Source organism: Xyrauchen texanus, chromosome 6 (assembly GCF_025860055.1).
Source record: "Xyrauchen texanus isolate HMW12.3.18 chromosome 6, RBS_HiC_50CHRs, whole genome shotgun sequence".
NCBI classification, from domain to species: Eukaryota; Metazoa; Chordata; class Actinopteri; order Cypriniformes; family Catostomidae; genus Xyrauchen; species Xyrauchen texanus.
In genome coordinates, this window is record NC_068281.1 from 46,591,071 (window position 1) to 46,618,791 (window position 27,721).

At 40.4% G+C, this 27,721-nt stretch overlaps 1 protein-coding gene and 1 non-coding gene across 3 annotated transcripts in view; one reads left to right on the forward strand and one right to left on the reverse strand.

The window, feature by feature from the left end:
* LOC127644551 (gastrula zinc finger protein XlCGF57.1-like) overlaps nucleotides 1-27,721 on the forward strand; it is a 532,867-nt gene that overhangs the window by 213,873 nt on the left and 291,273 nt on the right. The window lies entirely within an intron of this gene.
* LOC127645877 (U5 spliceosomal RNA) lies at nucleotides 26,939-27,052 on the reverse strand. Its single transcript, XR_007970844.1, has one exon. It is a non-coding gene; the product is annotated as a U5 spliceosomal RNA (small nuclear RNA).

Below are 27,721 nucleotides of genomic sequence, written 5' to 3' on the forward strand. Positions count from 1 at the left end.
CTTGTGCTCGCGCACAATGACGTCATGGGGTGGGAGTAATTTGGGAACTAAATTAAATAAATATATATGACCTGTCTGCTAATGTCCACACGATGGCGTACTTGCGCACGCGCAAGATGACGTCATGGGGTGGGAGTAACTTGAGAACTAATCAAGCACTTACAGGTTGCCCTCTAGTGTTTGTCTGCGGAATAACACTCCCGTGTGATGTCAAATCAGGGAGAGAGTTCTCATGCTTGGATTTTCTGCAAAATCACAATTATTCAATTGAAACCTCGGCGGGTCTGTTTTTTTTTCTTTCTGGTGCTATGCTACACATAAACGGCGTGGCAGATTCTTTTTTCCTGCACTACGAGTAAACGTGGACAACAAGAATTGTACGTCTGTGTTCGGCTCCCATACACATTAGAAATATAGCACTTATTCAAAATGTATTAGGTTTTCGATTGATTAGCTACGTCAATGTAAACCAGGAGTAATTTTATAACGTTTATAATCTCAGGCCTTACTAAGATGACAAAAGGAGCATCGCTTCCCTAATCTTCTATCGCCCCGACAGAAGAGCATCGTTCTGAACAGGGGGGTTTGTAATATTAAAATATAGCGCGTCTTCACAGAAGCAATTTTAATATTATGAACTGCAGTTTACTTTATCACTCAACAGTGGCACCAAATGTTTAGACATTATTTAGCAACTTGTTAATCGTGCTGAACTGAGATGCGCTTTTTGTGCCTTTCAGTTCGGCGCGTTCACGTACAAAATTAACAACAAAAATACACAAAATTGACAATGCATTCGTTCACAAAACAAAGCTTAAAATGTGCCCGCATTAATCTCCACCATTATAATGTAGGGTATCCAGGTCAGGTTTGGGGAATGTATGACTAATATTAATGATCGTAATCAATGATTAATCATACGGGTTGACCCAGATACAAAACATACAAAAACGCCCCAAAAAGGGCTTATATAGTCCAAGAGTCTGCCTTCAAATATATATAGATAATTAAACACAACGAATTATGATTAATTAGGAATATACATCATATGCGACAGGCTATATTAATTTTAATAACACCTCAATGGAATTGACCCGTAGGCTACCGCAACCAGTCAGTTCGTCCGCCGAACCACTTTATTTGGTACTTTTGATCAATTCTCCAGAGGGGTTATTCCTAGTTATAAGCTCACTCATCAAAAGCACGTTAACTTACTTTGATAATATCAGCTCGTAGCTTAAAATCGCACATTAAAGAGGCTTTGTTTTATGACCAACAAACACAGGCAATTACGCGTATAATTGATTTTAATACAAGGCACTATGATATATCACTACACTTGACAAACATACATGTAACATAGAATAAACATAAAATAAACAAAATAAATGCAGTAAGGGAAAGTAAAGAATTATTAGAGGTATGGCAAACTTATTACAACAATTAACCCTTTGAAGCCAGCAAGGAAATTACACACTGTGATGCATTTAAATTTCAATGGAAATACTTGCACAAATAGGCCTTTGCGTGTGGCTAAGGCTGCGTGTATGCCGTGTCCTTGGGGCGTCCGTGAGATGGAGGATTTCGGTTTGGTGTTCCCAGCGCGTGGAGTTGAAACTCACTTGAAGAGGAATTGAAGGGTTGTCCCAAGAAGTTCGAAGCGTCTTAGGAATACTTGTTGAATAGTTGGCGAGTGTTCCGGAGGGTTGCCGAAGATCGGGAGAAGAAATGAGAGATGTAAGATGGCTTGAAGAGGTCCGGGAGAAGAGAGGATGAAGAGCGCAGCAAAAGAGAGCGATTTCAATGCTGGATCTGACTTTTAAAGTAGGGAGGTCACACCCCCATTGGGGGGAAGTGACCCAATGAGGCCCCTCCGTTTTGGGCTGAATTTGCTCCCTTTGTCCGGTCAAGGCTCATTTGCATACTTTATGATTTGGTCAGGACTTTTGCTTTGACTCACTCAAAAGACGGTAAACCTAGCAGAACATGATTCAAAGGTGATCTTATGCTCATATTCCGCTAGGACAAGTCATAAGGTTTAATTTGATACCAAGAAAAATGTGTTTGGTATCACTTAAAAGGGATATACACTCTTCGGCTGTGTTGGAAACTTTTTATCCTTCTAGAGAGTGGGAAACTCAGAAGGTAAGACCAGGAGACTCGGTTGTATCTTCAAGCAGGATTCTTTATTGAGAAATTCGTGCTGTCAGCAGCTGCAGGGACCAACATCTAACTAAGGGAACTTTACATTGTAATTTATACATGCATTTAGAGGGCAGTGCTTAGAGATAGACACAAAGCACCCAGGTGATAACTTTAAAGCATGCAAATGATGTATACAGGCATAGGAAACCCACCCTAGACTCTAGATGGTTACCAGTCCTAATCCAATCAGCATAACTATTCAGATACAAAGATGCTAATCCAATCAGCCTAACTATTTAGACAACTGGGGCTGGGGCTCCAATAGCCATTAAAAGACAGAGGATGAGATTGTCAGTAGTCTGACTAATTTAATTTACAATAGAGAGAACAGAACTGGAAGGAAATCTCTTGCTGGAATACTCTTTCTAACAGCTGATATATTTATCATCTATACCTTAAATGCTAAATGCAGTCTACTCTACTTTCCCAGTTTATATATATGATTGTGTTTAACATTTTATAAATTTGTAATACAACAATTCCCCTTTGAGAGTTCTAATAACTCTCACAAAATAAAAATTTAGACACTTAAAAGTTCATTCTTGTAACTTGTGATCGTTACAGGCACATAGCACTTGCTCTGTGTTGTTTTTTCTGTGATTGCATGCTGACACAGAACAAACATGCAATTAGGGTCCGTGAATTTCTTATGGGTAATAATCTTTTCTGGTTGGAACTGTTATTTTCTCGTGAGGTGCTTGAGTCATTTGTTGAATGAAACACTTGATACTGTGGACGCATAAATAGTACACCAGTAGGAAAAAGAACAGCAGAATTGCTATTTCCTTTATCCACAGCCAGGGTTTACCTAGCAAGTTTCCAAACCATGAAGAATTATTTTCAGTCATCTGATGTAAATTTGCTGCAAGATCAAGAATGTCTTGTTGGATTTTGTTCAAGTTCTCTGTTGGATCCATTAAACCGGTGCAGCACTCGGGCCGATAATGGTGCAGGCTCCCCCTTGCGTTGCTAGAATGTAATCCAAGGCCACTCTGTTCTGTAAGATCATTATCTTGTGCGAAGCGAGAGTGTCCTTGATGTTACCAAGGGCCAAAGCCGTATCATTGGCCAATTTCTGTGCAGAATTTGATAAGCTTCTGACTTGATCAAGGGCCTGCATGACACCACAAGACGGGATTATTGCTCCAAGAGTTCTCGACCACCATGTTTGTGCACAAGTGAGTCCTGGAATGCAGCCATCTTCTTTGTTTGTGGAAGGTGGTGAATTTTGTAAATGTGTAGAGCTTGGGGTGGAGTGTGTATTTTCTCTGATAGCCGGTAAAACATAAACCAGGGTGCACCTGCCATTGAATCGACTGGGTAGAATATTGTAGACAGAAGTCAAGTCAAGTCAAGTCAAGTGGTTTTTATTGTCGTTTCAACCATATACAGTTAGTACAGTACACAGCAAAACGAGACAACGTTCCTCCAGGACCATGGTGCTACATAAAAACAACAAAGGACCAACACAGGACCACATGAGACAACACAACGAAATAAAATACCTATATAAAAAAACCTACATATACCTATATCAAGTGCACGTGCAAACATGTGCAAAAAGTACAGGACAGTACAACAAATTACTGACAATGAACAGGACAATAGACAGTGCAGCGCCGACCAGTACTCAGTAGTGCAAAAAGATGACAATTTCTAAAATGTAAACATAACATACTATGAGATAATGTTCTATGCACATAGCAGTTATTGAGGTAGCAGACAGTTATAAAGTGACAGTAATTAAAGTGCAACTCAGGACACGTGTGTGTCAAACCAGTCTCTGAGTATTGAGGAGTCTGATGGCTTGGGGGAAGAAGCTGTTACACAGTCTGGCCGTGAGGGCCCGAATGCTTCGGTACCTCTTGCCAGACGGGAGGAGGGTAAAGAGTTTGTGTGAGGGGTGTGTGGGGTCGTCCACAATGCTGGTTGCTTTGCGGATACAGTGTTTTTTGTAAATGTCTTTAAAAGTCATATTATTGCCAAGAGTTTTGGAAGGGATGGTGTCCTGTGGAGACACTCTTCTAAGTCTTTGTCCTCTTTTCCTGCTGATTTTGTAATGTCTACATGGGATTTTGTTCTCACTTCGACCACAAAGCTGCAAAGTTCACGAGGAATTTCACCCAAGGGAGTCGAGGCTGGAGCATAATTTTCCATACACCAAGGAAAAGTCATTGGCAAAAGTAGATCTGTCATAATGGGAGGAGCTGAAGTTAGGTTGCAGGATGGTAATCCAGGAATGCAACATGGAGAATGTGGAGGAATTGTTACATTGTGACATGTATCCTTGTTGTATAATCCACTGGTATGATGATCAAAGAAGGTACACGTGTCACATTTGGAGATAGGGTGTGCCACCCATGGGATTCCTGCTCCTACTGAGGGTGCGTGTGGCATGCAAACGTCCTTTCCTGCAAACAAGGCACTTCTTGACATATTCATCAGCTCTAAGAATATGTTGTTTCTGGAGTCCACACTTTGTGCGATGTCCATGATGGTTAGAAATGTGACAATCTTGATCATGTTGATGGATGACTGAAGATTCCGTATGTGAGTCTCTGTGTTGTGTATTTTTTTTTTCGTTCTTCTTGTGATACTGGGCTTGGCAGTGGGTCTAGTTGTTTTCTGGAAGTTGTGGCCTCATACACAGGTGAGGAGGTCGATGCCCATGGGTCTCGGGACAGCCATCAAGTGGTATCTGCAAAGAGGGTAGAAAGAAAAACAAAAGACAGTAGAGCAGTATTTGTTCAAACACCCGGGTTGTGTCCTTTTCTGAGTCTGCTAATGTTGTTCCTTCTTTCCCTATTTCATAATTCCTTTGACACCTAAAGAACAGTGAGGTAAGGATGGACTAGTGGATGGGGAAGGCCTATGAGGGAGTCTTCACCACAGGGTTTGTCCCCCGATGCATATTGCATTCGGTTCTTCCCTGGGCTCCTCACTGGTCTGTGTCCTATCCTATCCCTGTAGGTGGGGGAACAACTTTGCAGTGTGACACGAGTCCAGGTTTTCTTTCCCTGACACAATACTGCAGCTGCTGTAATCAACATCACTTGATGTGGTCCGTGCCACTTAACACAATCGTGTGTCATTTCTCCTTCATCCTCTAACAAAACTTCAGTCATTGCAGACATCATACATGAGGATGGGTTCATGACTGGTGCATGCTGTAAAACAATGTTCAGGGCTGTGAGAGTTGCTAACCAATTTCCCCAACGAGAGGAAGTGACAGAAGTGACTTTTGCTTGACTCATTAATGCGGACACTGCGTGAGGGCAACTTACGTTTACAGTCTGTCCTAACACCATTCCTTTAGCCAATTTTGTAGGAATTACTGTAATTTCTGCACCTGTATCAAGCAAAAAATCAATCTCTTTCTCTTGTATGCCACCCTTCACAACAATTATTTTGTCATTATGGTGGATCACAGGGGAAAGGTAGCTACTCACAGCCCCAACAATTAGTTTTTTCCTGGTCTTTTTGTGCTCTTAGAAGAGCCTGAACGAGCTGTCCTAAAGTTTCAGTGGACACTTGCGGAACTGCTTCAGGGTTGTAAACAGGCTGAGGAGGAGCAGAATTATGCATAGCATTTCTTTTTGTATCTTGCAACTTCTTCCTACACTCTTTCTCCCAATGTCCTAATTTTCCATAGTAGTGGCATTTGCCTTCTTTTTTAGACCACCTGTTTTCTTGTTTTGCTGTGCTAAATGTAGCTGCTGCTACTCTCACTTTGGCTTTAACATCAGCATCTCTTTCCCATGCAGCCAACCTGTCTAAATTACTTCTGATAGTTCTGTTAGACCAAGTTAGATCTAGGAATGGCAAAGCTCTTTTGTATTCGGCTACAAGGCTATCTGACCAGATACGAATTAGTGGTCCTTTGTCATCGAGCACACTTTCAGAATCATCCACTATTCCACTGTAAGTTACGGCTGACTGACAAACCCTCTCAGTATATTCACTCACAGTTTCTTCTTTCTTTTGTACACAGCTAGTAATTCTAGACCAATCTATTTTGGGTCCTAGGATATTCTTTAGGATTTTCAAAACACCGTCTCTCATATCGCTTCTACTGGCATGCTGTAGTTCAGAAGTCACTGCAGATTCAAAACTGTTGAATTCAGATTCAGTCAAAATTTGTGACATTAACTGTGTGACTTCTGTAAACGACATGTCATATAGATGCATTTTGCTGATCAATGCTCTTCTAAATTCAGAGAACTGTGTGCGCATGGATGGTAAGCTCTGGGATAGTCTCTCTATATCTTTAGGTCCAAGCGCTTTTGCGACAGTTTGTATTTGGACAACAGAAGAGTTGGTAGAAACATTCAGTTCCCTCAATTGACTGTGATCTTTTCCTAGCACCACACACATTGACTGAATTTACAGGCACATCAGTTGCTGATAGGAGAGCTACATCTGTTTCAAAGAATGCTTGTAAGTCAGGGTAAATGTTATCCGGCTGACTAACTTCTACATCACTTTTTTCTATGGCTTTATTGCAGTGCAATTTCTTGGTCAAAGTGGAAACTCTAGCACGTAGCTCTTTGTTCTCTTTCTCTAGCTCAGAGTTACGCTGAGACTGTTGTGTAGCTAGTGCTAAACCAAATGCTCTGTGGCAGCAGATAATGCCTTTCACATTGTTCTGGCGAATACTTGCTCCTAGTACCTTTTTACACTCATCTACCGACCAAGTCTTGTCTGGATGAATCTCATATTTCTGAGTTAGTTCTTGTCTAATTTTCTCAGTGACTATTAGGTTCATTTGTACTCCTAACAGTGTAGTATATTTTTTATCAAGTTAAATTGTTGTTTTATACCACAGTTATGTCTGAGGAGCAAACATGCAGTTTACTGTGTGTAAAGGCCTGTGACGTGATGAATATGTGCTCACATAGGTTTGACTATTTGACTGTGTGTGCAGAAACATAAATAGCATTACTTAGGGGGGAGAATTGATCTCTTCCAAAGGACATTCTGTTACTTCTTAATATGGTCAAGACCAGAGTCAATGAAGAGCATGATGGATAATACATGTAAGCCCCACCTTGTTTGAGGAGATGTATTTAAGTAAAACCAAACCAGAGATGCTGTAGTTGTTGTTGGTACTGTGGTTTCACCGTAGGCAACTCCGGCTTTATTGTGTGATAATAAAGTCTATTCTTCTGAAATCAAAACCCCAAAGATGCTGAGTGATTTTTCACAAAATTGGCATGAAAAACTACTACAATTGGCTCCGAACAGGGACAGAAGAGAGCAGAGTCGTTACATCGCGGGCTGGCTGGGAAAGCAAACACAAACACGGTGGCCACCATTAAGAGGTAAGCATATTTTGCTTATAAACGTTTGTGTTACTTGCCAGTTTGCCTGTGGTGGTAAGAACGCTCAAAAAGCTCTTCTAAACCAATAAAGAAAGGAAAATAAGAATAAAGGGTTTTGATTCCAGAAGAAATAATTGCATGCAATGATGCATGCAACAGCGTATTTGCTGTTAAGGGCTTAGATGAAATAACAGTAAATAAGGGCAGATAAAGTTTAAGAAAATATTAATATAGGCATATGCGGATACCGCTCTTGGGAAATATTAATATAAGAGGTCTGAATAGGCATATGCGGATACCGCTCTTGGGAAATATTAATATAAGAGGTCTGAATAGGCATATGCGGATACCGCTCTTGGGAAATATTAATATAAGAGGTCTGAATAGGCATAAAAGATTAAAAAGTAAATAGATAAATTACTAATAATAAATCCTGCAGGTCACCTAAGAGGGGTGAAAAGTTGTCGTTCACTGTGTTAAGGAAGTGAATCAGTGATGGTAAAATAGGGGTGTTTTAGAATTTTAGTGTATCTTCTGAGAGCTCTGTGTTTATAAAGGCCTTGTGTTTGTAATAAGTGTAATATTTCTGTGCTTGTAAGAATAATTGTGGTTCAAAGAGTGTGCAGAGTGAATGTGTATGAAAAAGTATGACTGAATAAAAATATAAGTTCGGTACAGGGATTTGAATGTGTGATTAGTCGTTGACCATAAAAGGAACACTGTGTGGATGTAATATGAGCCCAATAAATAAATAAGAGACAAAGCGAATGGAGTAAAGTTGTTCAATAATGAAAGTGTGTCATTTATATGTTGAATGAATGTTTGAAATGAAAGCTGTCTCATAAAACTGTGGAAGGAAATTTCCGTTGTTAAAATATAGAAAACTAAAAATGTTCCAAAATATCAGCCTGTGCTGCATAAATGGTAAGGGGTATATATGCAATTTATAGCAGAGAAAATATATTTGGGCTATTTTCAACCTTCCATCAATATATGGAGGCAGAGAAGAGCTGATATAACAGGAAGAAAAGGCACCTAATAAATATTCTGGTTGTAAAGTGGAGATAAAACCAATGATAAAGATATATAGATAGAAATATACATTTAATATAGATGTAAAACAAAATTAGGAAAAAAGAAATCAAAAAGTTAACTTACAACTGGCTGGAAAACATTTAGTCTTGGCTGTTCTTAGTCTAGCAGCTGTTGATTGGAATGGGCTAGAACATAACTCCTAAACTAGACTGTAGCATAGAAATGTATTTGACTTCATGCAGATAATCTATACATTCAAGAGATATTGTAGGGTGTGTGACCAAGTTAGAGAGACTCAGCTTTGCTGCGTAGACAGAAAGTTAACTCTCAGCTTGTGAGGTTTTTTTTAGAACTAGCAGCTGGCAGTGAAAATATGCTTAACTTCTGAACTGGTCAAATCACAAAGAGAAGTAAACTTCATATAGAAAATTTATGAAGTCAAAATAAATATCTGTGCTTAAAGTTTAACATTTCAAGCACAGGGACAAGTAACAATAAAAAATTGAAATTGAAATAAAAAATGAAACAACTGTAAAGTAATTAAAATCAGTTTGAGAAATCAAAAATAAAATAATAAATAATAAGAATAAGAATTAAAGCTTTAAGTCCAGTGTATTGCATTTAACTGAAGTCAACTAAGTAATTGGAATTTAAACAAAGGTTGTATATAAGATAAGTGTTGTTATATTACATAAGGTAAAACTCCAGTGGAAAGAGTAAAATCTAGAAGTCCACTGTGTAAAATCTCAAAGAAATGAGAAAGCACAATAAAAGTATTAAAAAGTAAAGGTGAAAGAAATCGGAAAATTGTTTCAAAATATTGCTGTTGAAGATTAGTGTAGAAGGAAATACATTTAAAGAAGAAATAAGAGACTAATTTATTCTCTAAATGTATTGATTTATCTAAATTAATGGTGCTAAAATAATTTTTCATTTTTATATGCCAAGTAAAAATGAAGAAGGAACAAGTGGAGAAATAAGAACTAAAATCTAGATGAAAACCGATCCTAAAAATTGACAAACATATAGGAAATGTATTCATGTATGGGGTATAATAATTCATATATTAGAAGAAGATAAGGAAAATGATTTAGAAACGACATTTAGATTAAAATGTAAAAAATAAATAAAAAGATAAGAGTAAAAACTAAGAACAGGAAAAATAAAAAGAATAAAGTAAGAGCTATATCCAGAAAATGTAAAATTCACTGAGGAATATGAGACAGGGCAGAGAAAAAGCTGAGAGATGCAGAGGAGGGTAAAAGGACAGGGTTCTTTTTAAAAATACCTCCCTATGTGACCCCAAAGGTCAGCTCCCAAAGGTCAGCTCCAAATACTTTGGATAGAATGTGGATGTCATTTCACGTAGTGTGGCCAGTAGTTATCAAAGCCACAGAAAATGGGAAAGGGAGATTAAAAAAAAGGATTTTGAAATTGGAATATGAAAAGTAAATCAAATTCATGTGTCTGTTTTATGTTCTGTCTAGTCCAATATGAGAGAATAACATTTTTAACATTATTAAATTAAACTATAATGTCTTGATATATAAATGTTATATAAATGTATATAAACCCATGATTATATGTTTTATTTTTGATGTGTTTAAATATGTCTGGAGAACAATGTACATGTGTGTGCAACTTTATTGGTGTAAACTTGATCAACCAACAAAAATAAAACAGATAGTGTTTATTATTTTTGCTAGGAATGTCTGACTGGAGAGATTGAGTGAAACCTAAGTGCTCTTAATAGAAACCGATCCTGCACTCTGTAAGGAGAAAGAGCAGGAGGGGTTCAACCTGGTGTCTCTCATGGTGTCTCTCATAATGTCTCTAGTCAAACACAGGGGCCCCTGAATTTAGGAAAAAGAGATAGCAGATTCTTTTGAGATTAGACATTTTTCTTTTATTTCTTGTTTTATATATACAGTGTAGGCATTGGTTGATCATGGGTACACTGAAAGTTGTCACTGAGACTAGAATTAAAGAAAATAAATTTAAGAATGATTTAAATCATTTCATGTTCTCTACGTTTCAAATTTACTCAGATAAGTTTTTTCTTGGGTTTGTTCTATGACCAATCATGCCAGATAGAATTGAAATAAGTCCCAATATGTGGTATATTTGATTGAAAAAATATTAAATGCTAAGGAAAAACTGGAGATTGGTATTAGGTGAAACCCATAGAGAAACATTAAGATTAAATTGAATATCATGAATAATTTGATGTTAATGTGTCTATTCTGTGTGAAATTGATGCTAACTATGTTTTACTCTCTCTGTTGTCAGCATTGTGTAAGTCATTTCAATAACTCATTCTGGAACCAGTCTCTCACCATTGCAGATTGCTGGGCCAGATGATTTATTGAAGAAGCTTATATTACAGGAGACAGTCCGGAGAAAAGAAAAAACTGAGAAATACAGTATGTGGGCGGTTATATGATTGGCCCTCCTACTATCATGAATGCTGGTAATCATTACTGAATTGACATTTCAATTGTGGATTCAAATTTCTCTTGATAAGTTGATTTCAGTCATATATGACTAATTGGATGTTTGATTCTCCAAATGCCATCCATGGGTTCAATATCCATGTCTAAATTGTTCTGAGGGTCTAAATTTAAATCCAGCATCTAATTGCGAATTTGTTGATGTGAAGGTTAATATTAAAACTAAATGGCAAAGTAAGAGTAACATATTGGATTGTTTACTCCCCTAAATTTTCCAAAGACTACCCTCACTTTAAAGAAAAAGATTAATCAGTACTGCAAGGAGTTAATTAAGTGTCTATCTCTAGTAAGCTATTTTTTATTTTGAGGTAAATCCATGAAAAATCAGTTTTAAGGTACACAGTTTATGCACAGTAACATCTGTCTCCGCTATTTAACTGAATAATTGATCATGAAATGCTGATAAGTATAAAACGTAATAACTGAAAAATAATATTATTAAATGATGATAACATTAGGATATAAAAAATGAGACTTGTAAGAAATTCAAAGAACATAATGTATTTTAATGATCAATTATTGCAAAAAACAAGATATTTGTCTGAACTTCCATTGTGCCACTTTACTATTTTATTTTGTTTAAAATCTTCAATTTATTTTCTGTTAATTTAAAAAGGTGATTTATGTTGGTTTATTTGACATAATGAAAATTCCTTCTCCTGAGAAAGAGTAAGAAAAGGGAGAAAGTAATCATAAGAGAGTTTTAAATGAAAACTTAAATTTCTCAATGGTCTGAATACAAATGCGCATTAATTTTATTGCGCGAGGAGGGAAGGGATAAGAGAAGTAGAAATTCTAGAAGTTTTCTTGAAGATGGTTTACAATGGCAAAGGTTGAAAGCAGATAATATAATAAAATATATTTGATTATATCATTTTATTAAATTACATTTATCACTATTCTCACTGTTGTAGAATTACAAATGTGTTATTGTGATTTTCTAAGGAAAAAAAAGGAATAACTGTAACAACAGTGTGAAGGAGTGCAATCTCTCTCTCAAAATTCTTTCCCTCTCGCTCTCAGTTTAAGTTTTTAAGTGGGCTAAAACCATATCACTAATTTGTTTTATTTTCTTTTGATTTTATTTTCTTTTACATGGAAAATGATGTGATTTGACAATAATGTTAGATACAGTAATATGAAGGAAAGGTTCAAACAGCTTTCCTCATCATGATTAAAGATTTGTTATTTTCAGAGGGCAATTTGAATCTCATACTAAAGATAAGAGATTTGGTTGAGTGTACATCTGGAAGAATAAATGTAGGTTCTAAAACTACCTAGAAATTATTAAATTAAGTGATGATTTAAATTAAGCATCTTAGAAGCTTGACAGAGGCGATCCTGTATTTTGATTTGTTCTGATGGATAGTCTTCACCAAGAGACAAAGTCTTTTATGACCTTTGCTAAATGAGAAAATATAACAACTTGAATGGAAATTAGTGAACTGTAAATGAGTTCAATTGTTGCATTTTACTTTTTATTTGGACAATTTCAATAGATTGTTGAACTGTGAATAATGCTTTGTGAATTTAACCATGTTTTGGACTGTCTCAATGTTTGAGCAGTTGTAGATGGCTCCATTGGCTGTGATGGTTCTCAGGTGATGCTCCCTGAAGCAAGGGAAAATGTTTGTTTACAGATACCAAATTATTAAAGATTGGATAATAAGACTGAGCGGTACCGAGACCAGAGACAAGAGATGATGACCCAATAATGGGTAAAATTCTCCAGTGGCAAGAGGTGACGACCCAATGACGGGTAAAGACTCTCTAATTGCAAAATGAGAGCTGCCTAAGACAGGGTGCCACCACCCTGGAAACATGCCCAAGAAGGGTGAACTGGGTTTAAGGAAGTGGATGGATGCTTTAAGGAAAGAAGCATCAAAAGGGAGGTCTAGAAGAAACCTGCCAGAAGTTGTGAGTTCCACTCAACCTGACAGTGTCTTAATAACCGCTTTATTAAAATATTTTATCACAGCGATGAATAACAAGCATTCTATCACTGTGTTATCAGGGGATCACACCCTGTGTAGAAGACCAATTATAGATTGATTTTGGAGGTAAAGCTTTGAGAACCGTTGCATACAAAGAAGTGCCTAAATTATTATTAAGCAAACCAGGGACTGTTTGCATGATGAAGGAAATTTATTTTTATTTATGCTGTTATTGAACTCATGTACATTTGAATAATAATGAAGAATGGAAAAGAATATATGGTGGTGACTAAAAATGAACATGACCTGATTGCCAAAAGAAATGGGGTACACAATTAACTAAAATTAATATAATATCTGGATAATAACATTGTGGAAGGAATAAGATTCTGTGTGATCCTTAGTAAAATAATTTTGGATTCAAGCAACAGTAAAGCAGATGACTTTGATTGATGTGAATGGCCCAATGCAATGGCAACTACCCTGAATGGACAGAAAGACCAAATTGGGAGGAAATTGATTCCTTCAATGAATATATAAGAAGATATGAAGAACCACGCCCTGGGTGTAAGTGCTGGTTAACCTCTCCCCAAAGGGTGATCCTCTACGATGCATAAAGCATCTGGGTTGAAGACATCTACACTACAAGCAAGAACTCTTAAAATTAGGATGAATATTTTGTTTAATGCAATCTACATAACTGTGACAACCAAAAACAAGACCAAACCAGGAGCACGTACATGCTTAAATATGTTAATTTGTGACTATAGAAAGTCACAGAGGAGGGAATATGTAGTATATTTTTTATCAAGTTAAATTGTTGTTTTATACCACAGTTATGTCTGAGGAGCAAACATGCAGTTTACTGTGTGTAAAGGCCTGTGACGTGATGAATATGTGCTCACATAGGTTTGACTATTTGACTGTGTGTGCAGAAACATAAATAGCATTACTTAGGGGGGAGAATTGATCTCTTCCAAAGGACATTCTGTTACTTCTTAATATGGTCAAGACCAGAGTCAATGAAGAGCATGATGGATAATACATGTAAGCCCCACCTTGTTTGAGGAGATGTATTTAAGTAAAACCAAACCAGAGATGCTATAGTTGTTGTTGGTACTGTGGTTTCACCGTAGGCAACTCGGCTTTATTGTGTGATAATAAAGTCTATTCTTCTGAAATCAAAACCCCAAAGATGCTGAGTGATTTTTCACAAAATTGGCATGAAAAACTACTACAACAGTGATTTGAATTCTCTATCTGACCACAAAGGAGTCGCAAGACCACCTTTTTCAGTTGTGGGGATCAGTCGAGCATTTTTTCTAAACATTTTGTGAGTTTCTTTGTTACCACACAATCAAAAACACTAAAACTTCTCTGATCAACAGAGGGTACACTTGTTAACACAGATCAACTATTGTTAACCTTCCTTGGCAGAGCAAAGGATAACACAAATTACCAGCACTTTACGCTAATCTTCCCTGCCTGAACAGAGGATAAACAATATTAGCACATAATGCTAATCTTCCCTGCCTGAACAGAGGATAAACCAAAATATTAGCACGTAATGCTAACCTTCTCTGTGAACAGAGGATAAACAAAATAACTAGCATGTAATGCTACTCCTTCTATGTGAACAGAGGATTAACCAATATTAACATGTAATGCTAATCTTCCCTCAGAGGATAACTTTCATCTCTAACAGAAAACTTTAGAGGATTAACTTAGTTAACCAAACCCTACAGCTGTCTGTTAACTCTTCTCTGACGGCGCAGAGGATAACACATTGTACTGGTCTTAAAGGTTCTTTTGGATAGAGTGGCACTCACCAAATCCTTGGTTGTACGGAAAGATTCCGTCTGGAACTCAGTCAGAAAAGTTAATTCTTTGTTGAGATCTTTGAGCTTGAAGTTTCAAGATTCCGTCTGGAACTCAGTCAGAAAAGTTAATTCTTTGTTGAGATCTTTGTTGAGCTTGAAGTTTCAAGATTCCGTCTGGAACTCAGTCAGAAAAGTTAATTCTTTGTTGAGATCTTTGTTGAGCTTAAATCAATCTGGATTCAGGTGAGTAGCTCTATCCGGGTCAAGGCACCAAAACTGTTGGAAACTTTTTATCCTTCTAGAGAGTGGGAAACTCAGAAGGTAAGACCAGGAGACTCGGTTGATGTATACAGGCATAGGAAACCCACCCTAGACTCTAGATTGTTACCAGTCCTAATCCAATCAGCATAACTATTCAGATACAGAGATGCTAATACAATCAGCCTAACTATTTAGACAACTGGGGCTGGGGCTCCAATAGCCATTAAAAGACAGAGGATGAGATTGTCAGTAGTCTGACTAATTTAATTTACAATAGAGAGAACAGAACTGGAAGGAAATCTCTTGCTGGAATACTCTTTCTAACAGCTGATATATTTATCATCTATACCTTAAATGGTAAATGCAGTCTTCTCTACTTTCCCAGTTTATATATATGATTGTGTTTAACATTTTATAACTTTGTAATACAACAGCTGTTAAATATCAAGCCTCAGAGTATTTCTACACAAATGAAACAATTCTACTAATTTTGATCTAACATCAGAAATACACAACATACAGGGGTAGACATATTTCTTTAAAAATAAGCCTTCCTAGGTTTAAATGGAAGACACACACATTTTTATGTTCAAAGTCTCACATGGCTTTCCTCACATGGTAACACGAGGGTGTCACATGCGGGTTCTCTGTCAATAGTGGTAGTGTCTCTCTGTCAATCGTTCATTGTACTATCACAGACCATTTCCGTGATCTTACAGGGGTTCTTTGTCTCCAAAATAGCTGAGTCCATGATTATCCTTCATTGATTCCTCCAGACGCTACAAAGAACTGCCCCAAGGTACTAGAGCTGCTATGGTATCTGATGAGAATTGCCTGGAAAAAGCAAATCATTCCATCTGAGTGGCAAAGAGCGGTAGCAGTCTTCATACCTAAGGAAACGAACTCCAAAGACATTAGCCAATTCCGGAACATTGCACTACTGAACGTAGAAGGGAAGATATTCTTCTCAGTGCTAACCAGGAGGATGACTAACTATCTGCTCGAGAACGGCTATGTTGACACCAACTGCCAGAAGGCAGAGTTCCAGGTTTCCCAGGATGTGTAGAGCACTCCACTATGATCTGAGACCAGATCCAGAAGGCCAAGCGGGAGAAGACCGACCTGCATGTCATCTGGCTTGACCTTGCCAACGCGTACGGATCAGTTCCGCATCAGCTGGTCAACTATGCCATGGAATTCTTCCACATGCCCACCTGCGTCAAGAGCCTGGTAGCTCAGTACTTCAGCAACTTGCAGATGTGTTTTTCCCTCCAGGACTTCACCACCGGATGGCAGCGGCTCGAAGTAGGAATCGCGATGGGGTGTACTATTTTTCCAATACTGTTTGTAGCAGCCTTTGAGATAATCCTCATCGGGGCAAGGCAAATGGTTGGGGGGATCAAACTCCCAACTGGCAAGAGGCTTCCCCCACTGAGGAGTTACATGGATGATGTCACCAGCCTCCTTCAGACAGCAGCATGCACAACAAGACTGCTGAAGAGGATGGACGAATTGATGTCATGGGCAAGAATGAAAATCAAGCCTTCCAAGTCTCGGAGCTTGTCCATCAGGAGAGGAGTCAGAAATGACAATACCATCTTCGGCATTGGAGGGGAAAAATCCCACTTCTATCAGAGCAATCGATCAAAAGCCTGGGGAGGCAGTATACTGCAGACCTATCTGACAAACAGATGGGGAAAACCGTCATGAAGCAGCTCTCTGACGGACTAGCAAGGATCGACCAAAGCCAACTCCCCGGGAAGTTTAAGGTTTGGTGCTACCAGTTTACACTCTACAGGAGGGTGATGTGGCCCCTGAAAATGAGTGAGATTCCCTCATCAACCGTAAGTAAGATGGACAGAAACGCCAACTCATTCATACGAAAGTGGTTGGGGTTGCCATCTGAAACCGGTCTATTTGGAAAAAACATGCTGCAGCTGCCACTGCAGTCCATACAGTTGGGCTACATGCAAGAAAAGACCAGGTTGGTTCTCGAGCTGAGGGAGTCCACAGATGAGTCAGTAAGGAACGCAAATGCCAAGGTTCCTACTGGCCGCAAGTGGAATGCCCAAATCGAGGTCGATCAAGCTGTCGGTCGGCTACAACACCGGGAGATCTTGGGCAGAGTGCAGGTAGGAAGAGCAGGTCTAGGATGGGGAGAGACGCCATGCTTTTGGTCCAAGGCCAATTGCAAGCAAAGGAAGGAAATGGTGGTAGCAGAGGTGACGAGGATGGAGGAAGATCACTATAAAATCAAGGCCGTGGCGCAGGGTCGACAAGGAAGCTGGACAACCTGGGAGGGAATCATGAACCGGAACATCAGTTGGTCAGACGTGTGGAAAATCCCACAGGCAAGACTTAGTTTCCTTATTCGTTCAACCTACGACACGCTTCCCTGCCCTCGGAACCTTCACCAGTGGTTTGGAAATGAAGAATCCTGCATACTCTGCAATGCTCCCAACGCAAGTCTCCAGCACATCTTGGCAAGCTGTAAGATCGCTCTCTCACAGGGACGCTACAGATGGCGCCACGATCAGGTCCTGAGAAAGCTAGCCGAAGTACTTGAGGAGTGTCGACAGGGTAGTAAACAACCACCATCAGTAGAGGACCCCACCATCTTCGTGTCGGAAGGAGGGGTAAGGAGAAGCACCAGATCAAGAGAAACAGCAAGGCCCTTCTCCCCCAACCAGGAGTGGGACATGAGGGTGGACCTGGATAGGCAGCTCCGGTTCCCCACGGAGATAACCACCACATCTCTCCGGCCAGACATAGTGGTGTGGTCAACCAAGGCGAGATCGACGCACCTCATCGAGCTCACTGTACCACTGGAGGAGCTGATCGAGGCCGCCTTTGAACGGAAGAAGGCCAAATACTCAGAGCTCGCTGCCGAGTGCCGGGAGGCTGGCTGGAAGACGACCATCCACCCAGTGGAGGTCGGATGCCGAGGTTTCCTTGGGGTATCAACCATATGCCTCTTGAGGGAAGCAGGAGTGACCGGAGGGAGGCTAAGGAGGGCAACAAAGGATCTGGCAGAGGAGGCAGAGAAAGGTAGCTTTTGGCTCTGGCTGAGGAGGAAAGATAGGAGTTGGGGGAAGAACATCTAACCCCAGATTACAGCAGCAGGGAGAACAGCTATCAGCTGCAGGGGGTGACAGGGAGACGTCCCTGTCACTGCTCCGCCACCAGGAGACGTTCCAGAATTAAAGGAGCGAAACGTCGGTGAACGGTGGTTTCTGGCTGATGACCCTGCAGCTGACCCATGGGCACTGGAGGAGGTGCGACAGGCAGCAATGCCCAGCAGGTGATTACATCTTCCTGTGCAATTACTTAATAAATATATTTATATTTTATCTTGAAAACTTGACTTTGTCTCCTCAAAAACGAACACGACAGAACTCGGTGACCCTGACGTGATGAGGAGCAATTGAAACAGACATCAGGAGGCGGTGGCTGATTGATACCCATATGTGGGCCCATTTAAAGGGGTAAGCAGAGCCTGTTAAATCAAAATCTGCATAGTTTAGATGGAATTTTATTAAAGTTTAGGGTGTAAACCAACGCCGCCCCCTGTAAGTAACTACATTTAAAAACGATCAAGAATACAGTAAACTAATGTCTAGGTTATGGATGTAACCTCCGTTCCCTGATGGATGGAACGAGACGTTGTGTCGTCTTCTGGTTACCCTAGACAGGGGAACAAGGCGACGCTTGCCAACCTGGGATTGGGCCAAGCCTGGCTGGGCCTCTTTTCTCTCTATGTTTCTCGCATAGAGCAATAGACGGCCAGGGCCCTTACATGCATTGAAGGAAGGGGGTCTTACACAATTTCCTATTCTTTCAAGGGGGAAAGACCCTGCGGAGACCACACCGCATGTGTTTTTAGGCGACACGTGGGAGTGGCGTGGTGGTAGATCCAGCCTCAGCGAGGGGGAATTGCTACAACACGGCGACCGGAGGGCAGCCGGAACTGCCTAAGTAAAAGCGGGTCTGCTTCGTAAGGGGACCGTATCACGGAGAATACACACGGGGAGTCCAAGTAGGAGTCCTCACCCTGTGGAGCACCTATTCCAGTACAGGGTAGATTGAGTACCCGCAATTTTACCTCAACCAAGGGAAAGGGCGCTATATGCAAGCGATTCACCCGGCCAGCCCATCAGTGCGTTACCGAGTTCTACTGACTCAGACCTGAGAAAACACGGGATGAAACTCGCCCAACCCGCTGCGCTACAAACGTCTGCCAGGGAGGTACCCCTGGCAAGTGCCCATGAGGATGCAGCACTCCTTGTTGAGTGAGCTCGGACCCGCAAGGGGTGGGGGGGGCACGGCCTGGGTGTGATAGGCCAATGAAATGGCGTCTACTACCCAGTGGGAAAGCCTCTGTTTGGAGACAGCATTTCATTTCCGCTGTCCCCCAAAGCATTCAAAGAGCTGCTCAGAATGTCTAAAGCTCTGCGTGCGGTCCAGATAGGTACGCAAAGCACGTACCGGACACAGCAACGGAGGGGCTGCGCTTGCAGGTTCACTACCTGGTGGTAGGAACCTTGGGCACGTAGCCCGGTCGCGGTCTTAGGATCACGTGTCTGCCGGACCGAACTCCAGGCAAGTGTCGCTGACAGAGAACGCTTGCAGGTCCCCGACCCTCTTGATGGAGGCGAGTGCGATCAGCAGGGCAGTTTTAAGAGAGAGGCCCTGAGCCAACTGATTCTAGCAGCTCGAAGGGAGGTCTCTGGAGGCCCTCGAGGGCTACCGAGAGTTCCCAGGAGGGGAATGGGCTTGGCCGGGAGGGATTTAACCTCTGGGCACCTCTTAGGAACCTGATGATTAAGTCTTGCTCACCCTAGGACTTGTCCGTCAACTGCATCGTGGTGGGCCGTGATAGCATCGACATACACTTTTAGGGTGGAAGAGGACAGCCTCCCCTCCAGCCTCTCTGAGCATTGACCTAACTGCACACCTCTGCGGGTCTTCGGCCCGGAGAACACCAATTTGCGAACAAGCGCCACTTTAGGGCATAGAGATGCCTGGTAGAACGGGCTCTGGCTTGGCTGATCATGACTACGATGGTAGGTGGTACACCAGCTAGATCTTCCGCGCCCCGTTCAGGGGCCAGACGTGGAGGTGCCAAAGGTCTGGGTGCGGATTTTAGCCAGGGAGGGGCTGTTGCGAGGAGTGCGAGAAGCAGACCCAGGTGGGCCAATAGGGAGCTACTAGTGTGACTTGTTCCTCATCCTCCCTGGCCTATGCAAGAAGGCTCACTGGGGGAAATGTGTACTTGCGCAGCCCCGCGGGCCAGCTGTGTGCCAGTGCGTCTGCCCAGAGGGGAGCCTCTATTTGGGAATACCAGAGCAGGCAGTGGGAGGTCTCTCGGGAGGCAAACACTACCTGGGCCTTGCCGAATCGTTCCCAATCAGCTGGACCAACTGGGGGTGAAGCCTCCACTCTCCGCTGGGCAAGCGTTGTCTTGACAGCGCGTCCGCTATCACATTGAATTTGCCGGGAATGTGCACATTATCTGGACAAACAATAAATCTTTAAGTATAGTGTATTGCATTAAACTAAAGTAAAATAAGTAATTGGATTTTAAACAAAAGTGTTATATTAAAGCAAATGGCAAAAGAGGACTAAAGATAAGAGATGATAAAATAACTAATAAGAAAATTATATTCTGTAATTTATGAAAGTAAACCTTAAATGTGAAAACTTCACATGTATGTGTCTGTTTTATGTTCTGTTTGGTCCAGTTTATGAGAGAATGCTATTTTAACATGATTAAATTAAACACTAGAAAGTTGTTTTTGATTTTTCTATGATTTTAAAAATGTCTGGAGAACAATTTAAATGTGAGTGCAACGTTATCGGTGTAAACTTGATCAAATAACAAAAGATAGGCAGAGATTTTTTATTTTTGTTAGGGACTGTCTGATGAAGGGATTGAGGATAGCAATGATACTTTGCAGACTTTGAGGGGAAACAAGCCTCTCTTGATGTCTTCAGACAGACAGAAAGGGGCCCCGACTTTAGAAAAAAGATAGATAGCATATAGATAGATAATTTATATTCCTTTTATTTATTTTTTGTTTGGTATAAAAATTGTGTATTGTGCATTGGTGTACCCATGATCTTGGTTGATCATGGGTACACTGAGAAGCTGCCTTTGAGACTAAAATTAAAGGAAAATAAATTTAAGAATGATTTGGATCATTTAAAAATTGGTCTTTGGGGCAGGTGAAGCCCATGGAGAAAGGTTAAGATTAAATTGAACATCATAACTTCCTCAAATATGAATGTTAATAACTTCATATTCATGTGTCTATTCTGTGTTTCTTTTGTCATCATTATGTGTATGTTGTTTCATTAACTCATTCTGGAACTAGTTTCTCACCATTGCAGATGGCTGGGCAAGATTATTTTATAGAAGTTACTAATGCTGCAGAAGGAAATCCGGAGACAAAGAAGACTGAAAATGATGTGGGCTATTATCTGATTGATCCTCCTGCGCGCATTACTGCTGGTAATCATTACTGATTTGCCATTTATAATGTGGATTAAAATGTATCTGGAAAAGTTGATTTCGATCACTTTATGATTTTCTAGAATGCCATCAATGGGATTCAATACCAATGTCTAAATTATTCTGAGGATCTAAATTTAAATCCAGCAGCTAACCACTAATTCTCATCGCAAGCACGACAACGCACCTCTGCCACCGGGGATCGTCAAGCATTCGGGGCTTTATCTATGTTCCAAATTTCAAAGCCCAGAGTCTAACAGTCATGTCAGCCCAACTACATTACTTTTAAGTATCAAAGCATCTTAGGGTGGAATCAAAACGCGCTGATTTTGTGTATGTCTCTTTAAATACCTAGAGCTGCCGCTCCCCGCCCCTTTTCCGGAAGAGGGCCGTGCCTTTTCAGCCCCCGCTTAAGACACTACAGCAGCAACAATTCAGAACCAATATGATTGACAGCGTAAATACCGGAGTTCAGCCATATACGTATGAATATATATATGTATATCCGGTCTCCACGAATGCAGTCAGAGACAATGGTAACCTTAGCGCATTAGCCGTGGAATCAGCTATCAAGCACATTTGGAAAGGAGATTTGCTATTATTCACAAAATATAAAGCGCAATACTTGCATATTCAGGACATAAAGCTGGGACTCAAACAGTTGGTACTGATCCATGCTTGATAATCACATTTTGAAGATCCAGATTTATATTGACACACATTCACAAACATAGACACATTTTGTATGTTTTGGGGCACATTTCCTTCAAAAACAAAACTGTCTACTGCGGCTCTGACGCTGGGAGTACATGAGACTCCCATGTTTTACAGCCAACAACAAAACTCTTACGAAGTGGAGACATGATTCTTCTCACTCTATTTGCTCCAGCTCGAGGAAGGAACAAAGAGAAAAATATTTTTTCTAGAATTTCTAGGCATCACACTCCATTCTCTAAACATGCAAGCTTCCTGCCTAAAGAAACACGACAGGATCAGGTCTATTTACACATCGTTCTCTGGTCAGTTTGGGCCTCATAAGCAATCTCCAGTCCCTAACAGGCTACCGCAATTTTGCCATGCTTATCATTCCTCAAGGCCACTCCTTCGTTTCCCGCCTCCCCACACTAGCTAATTCCGTAGACAACCTCTCCTACCTATCAATCGATGATGGCTGCCACGAATCTCCGGATGACATGTGCCTATTCATGGACGCAGCTCCCTCCACAGGACTCAGGGGTTACTTTCTAGGATCATGGTTCACAGGAAAATGGACAAAATTATGCTTTTTCAATATAGTTTCCTACGCTCCATCCGCTCTCTTCGAAATGAATCCCATCGTAAGGTAATTTCATCATTTAATATATTTAATACATTTTCTTGATCTGCAGTTCCTGTCTCGATGCGGCTCAGCTGAGGGAAGAAAGATATGACACAGAGACTCAAGCTTTCAAATCCTTCCACGTTTATTCGTATAGCACTTCATTATTTGGTCCAGCAAAACAACATTCCACTATACTTTCCAATGAAATTGTTCTTTAACCTAAATGGGGTAACATATATGTTTGAGTAGAGGAATGGGATATACTTTCCCAGAGCAGCTGCATTTCGTGATGCTACAGCAAGCTACATCAACAAGAGAAGTTTAAAAGAGACCTTTATTATTCCACACCCACCTTCACGGCCAGCGTCATATGGGTTTCCTTCAGACACGCAAACGCTTCGTAGTTATGCGACAATTCAGCAGACGTCACTATAAATCAATAAAGGCTGGTCCCCCTCAAACCATCATGTTCCTTATGAGACTTCTGACATGACAGAGCATTTCCTGCAACTTCATTATCCCAGCCAGACACATCCCTGCGTTTTCAATGTAATCTCTGTCTCCCTCCCTCGTTTCACAGGAGTTCCACAGACCAGCTCCTACTGGCACCCTTCGAAGTATACTGGAATCCACAATGAAGATACTCGGCCGCCGATCTCCCCAATCGTACCCGAAATGGTCAACCTAACCCAAATCATCAAACAAGTTCAACTCTCCATCAGCCATAAGCTCTCTTGCATATCTGGTGGTGGTTGGTGGCTCTCTCCCAGCACATCTGATTCAACTCAAGCACACCCACTGTTCGCAAGGATAACACATAACTATGTCTACCCCCCTTGCCAGGGCTTCCATAATCTCAACATGGTTCCTTTGCATGGGTATTGTACAAGCCAGCCACTGGAAAGCTGGCACCATAATGGGATATCCTTCAACAGGGTATTGCACGACAACATCGCATGGTTTTACGCACGTTGCCCAACTCTCAGCAAAGATGCCCAAACAACACTTCCCTCGTCGGAGGGTTCTCATAATCAAATGGTGTATCTTTCAACGAAGGGACTGCACGCAATGTCGCCATTATCGTATGTCTTTACGCACGTTGTCCACCTTCGGCAAAGATACCTCAAACAACTCTTCCCTCATCGGAGGGTTTTCATATCATTTACATTTACATTTATGCATTTGGCAGACGCTTTTATCCAAAGCGACTTACAGTGCAATTATTACAGGGACAATCCCTGTAATAATTGCAAATCCCTGTATACTGGAACAACCTGGAGTTAAGTGCCTTGCTCAAGGACACAATGGTGGTGGCTGTGGGGTTAGAACCTGTGACCTTCTGATTAACAGCCCTGCACTTTAGCCACTACGCCTCCTGTGTTCATATCAAATGTTGTCTTTCAACAAAGATACTGCACAGCAATGCCGGGCTAACGTAGGGCCGCAAATGACGCTGCTCACCTTGAGGGGGCCTTGACGGAGAGCCCAAAATCACACCCAAAAAAAAAAAAAAAACTTTCCTATTGCGAAGGCTTCACACAACCACACCACAGATATCGCAAATTTCATGTCAGTTCTGATGCTCACGTCTCTTATTTTCTCCTCATCCAGAATGAACGCCTAACACAAGACCTGGTTTGTACAAAACTGGATCATCTCTTTTGGGGGTAGTATACTACTTTCTCTGTTTTTGGGGGTAGGCTCCTCGCCCCTGCCTCCAATCTCCAGCAGGACATGACGGACTTGACTTCCTCGGACCGCCGGATGGGGCCTACGCCAAAGAGAGAGACATTACTTTCTGTTTTACATTTATCAAATAAATCTTATTTGCATCTTAAACTTCACTCAAGCCTGCGTGTCTTCCCGATAGAACTATTATTACCAACATCCAACAAAATGAAAAGGAAGGAACATACATATAATAAATCTATCAAATATTGAGTTACTATAATATAATGCATTGCTAAATTAAAGATAATAAAATTATGAATAAAAATAATTAAATGAAATTGTAACAAACTAATAAAAAATTATCTTTAAATTTAATTACACTGATTATCAGTTCAACTTCAGTTTGACATTAAGCCTCATTCTTTATGACTATCTTATATACAATAGTTTCTATAAGCCTACTAGTTTTTAAGGCCTAGAATAAAGAGTAATATTTAAATTAAAAAATTATATTTTGTGTATACTGAATTATTCAATCAACCAACATTATTTTTGACAGCAAAAACTAGGCAACAACTATGGTATTACTGACAAGGAAATGTAGTTAACAGTGACATTGAGCATAAAGCTTACATTTAACCAGTTTTTACAGAGCTGCTGATAAAAACTTAAATGATCAGCATCGATTGACGAGATGAAAAGAAAACTGGAGATTGTAGCGAATGTTAAAATCCTGATTGGAGCATCCCTAATATTCAAGTTGACTGTGTTTCAAAAACTAATTATGATGATTAGTGGGCTCAGATCTCGTCACAAAATGGACGAAAACAGGTACACGGTGGATGGTAACATTTGGATATGAAGAAGACTTTGTTTCACTGTTTATATATTCATTTGTTTGTGGTTGAACAGAAAAAAGGTCTCACTTTGGTTCGTTTTAAGAGGGCTCAAGAGTGAAAATCCCAGTAGCCTTTTTGCAGTTGACCATTTGGAAAACATTACCATCATAATCGCAGTTCAAATCGCAAATCGCAATATTTTTCAAAATAATCGCAATATGACTTTTTGTCCAAATTGTGCAGCCCTGATGTCTACACACCATTGTAGGCAATCCGATATGACTCACCAAAACCCAGATTTTCTCTCTACTCTAATTAACATTCAAGGCCTTTAGCACAAAAGAAAACAGTGCATGCTATTGTTTTAATTCTTTGTTGAATTTATCAAAATGCATAATATTCCTTGAGCAGACTATGATTCAATTTTGTAAAGTGATTACAACATAAAAAATATCCTAGATATGGATAGGCTGTTTGCACAACTTGGCACTATGACTGGGTGCACTGGTACACCTCGTTAGTATAGTGGCCAGTATCACCGCCTGTCACGTGGAAGACAGGGGTTTGATTCCCTGATGGGGAGATTGTCATTTTAGGACTTCCGAACAAAAGCTTGCACATTCTAAATGAGTTGTGTGTGCACCTTCAAGCGCCATTTAATATGTGTCCCCTGGACACTTTGCAGAAGTGCTTGTTTCTTTAAAGTGTTTCTCAAATTGTAAGCAATATTATTATTGCGAACAGGCTGGTTTTTGTCCAAGTTCGCAATCGGCTCAGGAGCCATGATTCAGAGGCACATCCTTGTTAGTATAGTGTACTGCATCTTGGCCTGTTACGCATTAGACCTGGGTTCTCTTCCCTGATGGAGAGTGTCTTTTTAGGGCTCCTAAACAACTTGGATCACATAAACAAGGTACAAGTCTACTTTCAAGCTGCTGCAGAAATGAGACACCCAGCTGCATTTCATTATAACAGCTTGAACCAAATGCAATGTGTTGACCAGGAATCAATCCAGGTCAGCTGCTTGGAAGGCAGCTTTGCTCACCACTATACTACCAATGGAATCAGACGGAATGCTTAGGCCATGTTTCATGATATTGCTCAAATAAACAAAAGCAGGGAACATGCCTGGATTATCTAAATACTAGTTTATACCCCCATTGAAAATGCATGCCTGCTGTCTGTATCCCGCCTTATCCATCTTGTGGAAAAGATTGCTCCATTTAATGCTAGGCAGACGTTAAATATGTGCTGCTTACCAAAACTTTTAAGGTGTTAAAAAACTTAGAAGTTTCAGTCAGAGATTCCTTACCCAACTCCAAACAAATATACAATTTGTGTTTTTCATGCTTTATCTGCAGACAATTATCCTCTTTTGACAATATCAAACAAAGGCCCAAATATAAGATGATTCCACAGGCAATTACAATGACCTGCTTGCAGATCCCATAGAGCACTCTGCCTGGCAATCCCATGTTTAAACTTATGCTACTTTTAACAAACTTGTGTAGCTCTACTTGCAGCAGAGGCCCAAAATTTACAGAAAACTCGCAAAGGCTCCCCTCCATGGAAATCTATTGTAAAAGGCGAAAGATTTATACATAATGAAGAGAAACTGGAGCTGTTAGTCTGATCCTTTGGGCCAGTACTCTAACACTACTGTGCCTTAATAATCAACAAGGGGAACCTCTGGTGCAGGTTCCTTCTGGATTGCTTTTTCTCAGTGGCCCATTCCAATTGGGAGCATTTATGGTAATAAAATTCCCCTCTAAAAATGAAAACAATACCAATCTAAATGGAATCTCTCTGAAGCTGAGGTTAGGGAACACCCCTAATGTTCCACAGACCATGTATTTTTCCCCTTACCTGCAATTTTGTAGAAGAGTGTCCCCCAGGGCTCTGATTGGCTGATGTCGTAGGTGTGTCCGGGAGGGGCGGGGCTGTCCATTATGTCCATGAGCGGTGTATTTTTTCTTTTACCAAGCATATTACACGACTTTATCCCTGGGGGGGCCCCAGATCCTGGGGGTTTGTCTGGAAGGGGCGGGGCTTTCCACACACAGAGTATTTGTCCACTTACCAAATATATTACACAACTTCACCCCAAAACACAGGAAGATCCCAATGTATTTATTGTACTATTGTACTAGTACAAAATACTAGGTTTATGGACATTTAATTTAAATTAAGTAAATTATTATTTACAATAAAAATTATTGATTTAAACACCTGTTTTGCAATAAGCCCTTACAAATTAAAAAAATATGCATAATTTTTTCATTCAAAATTATAT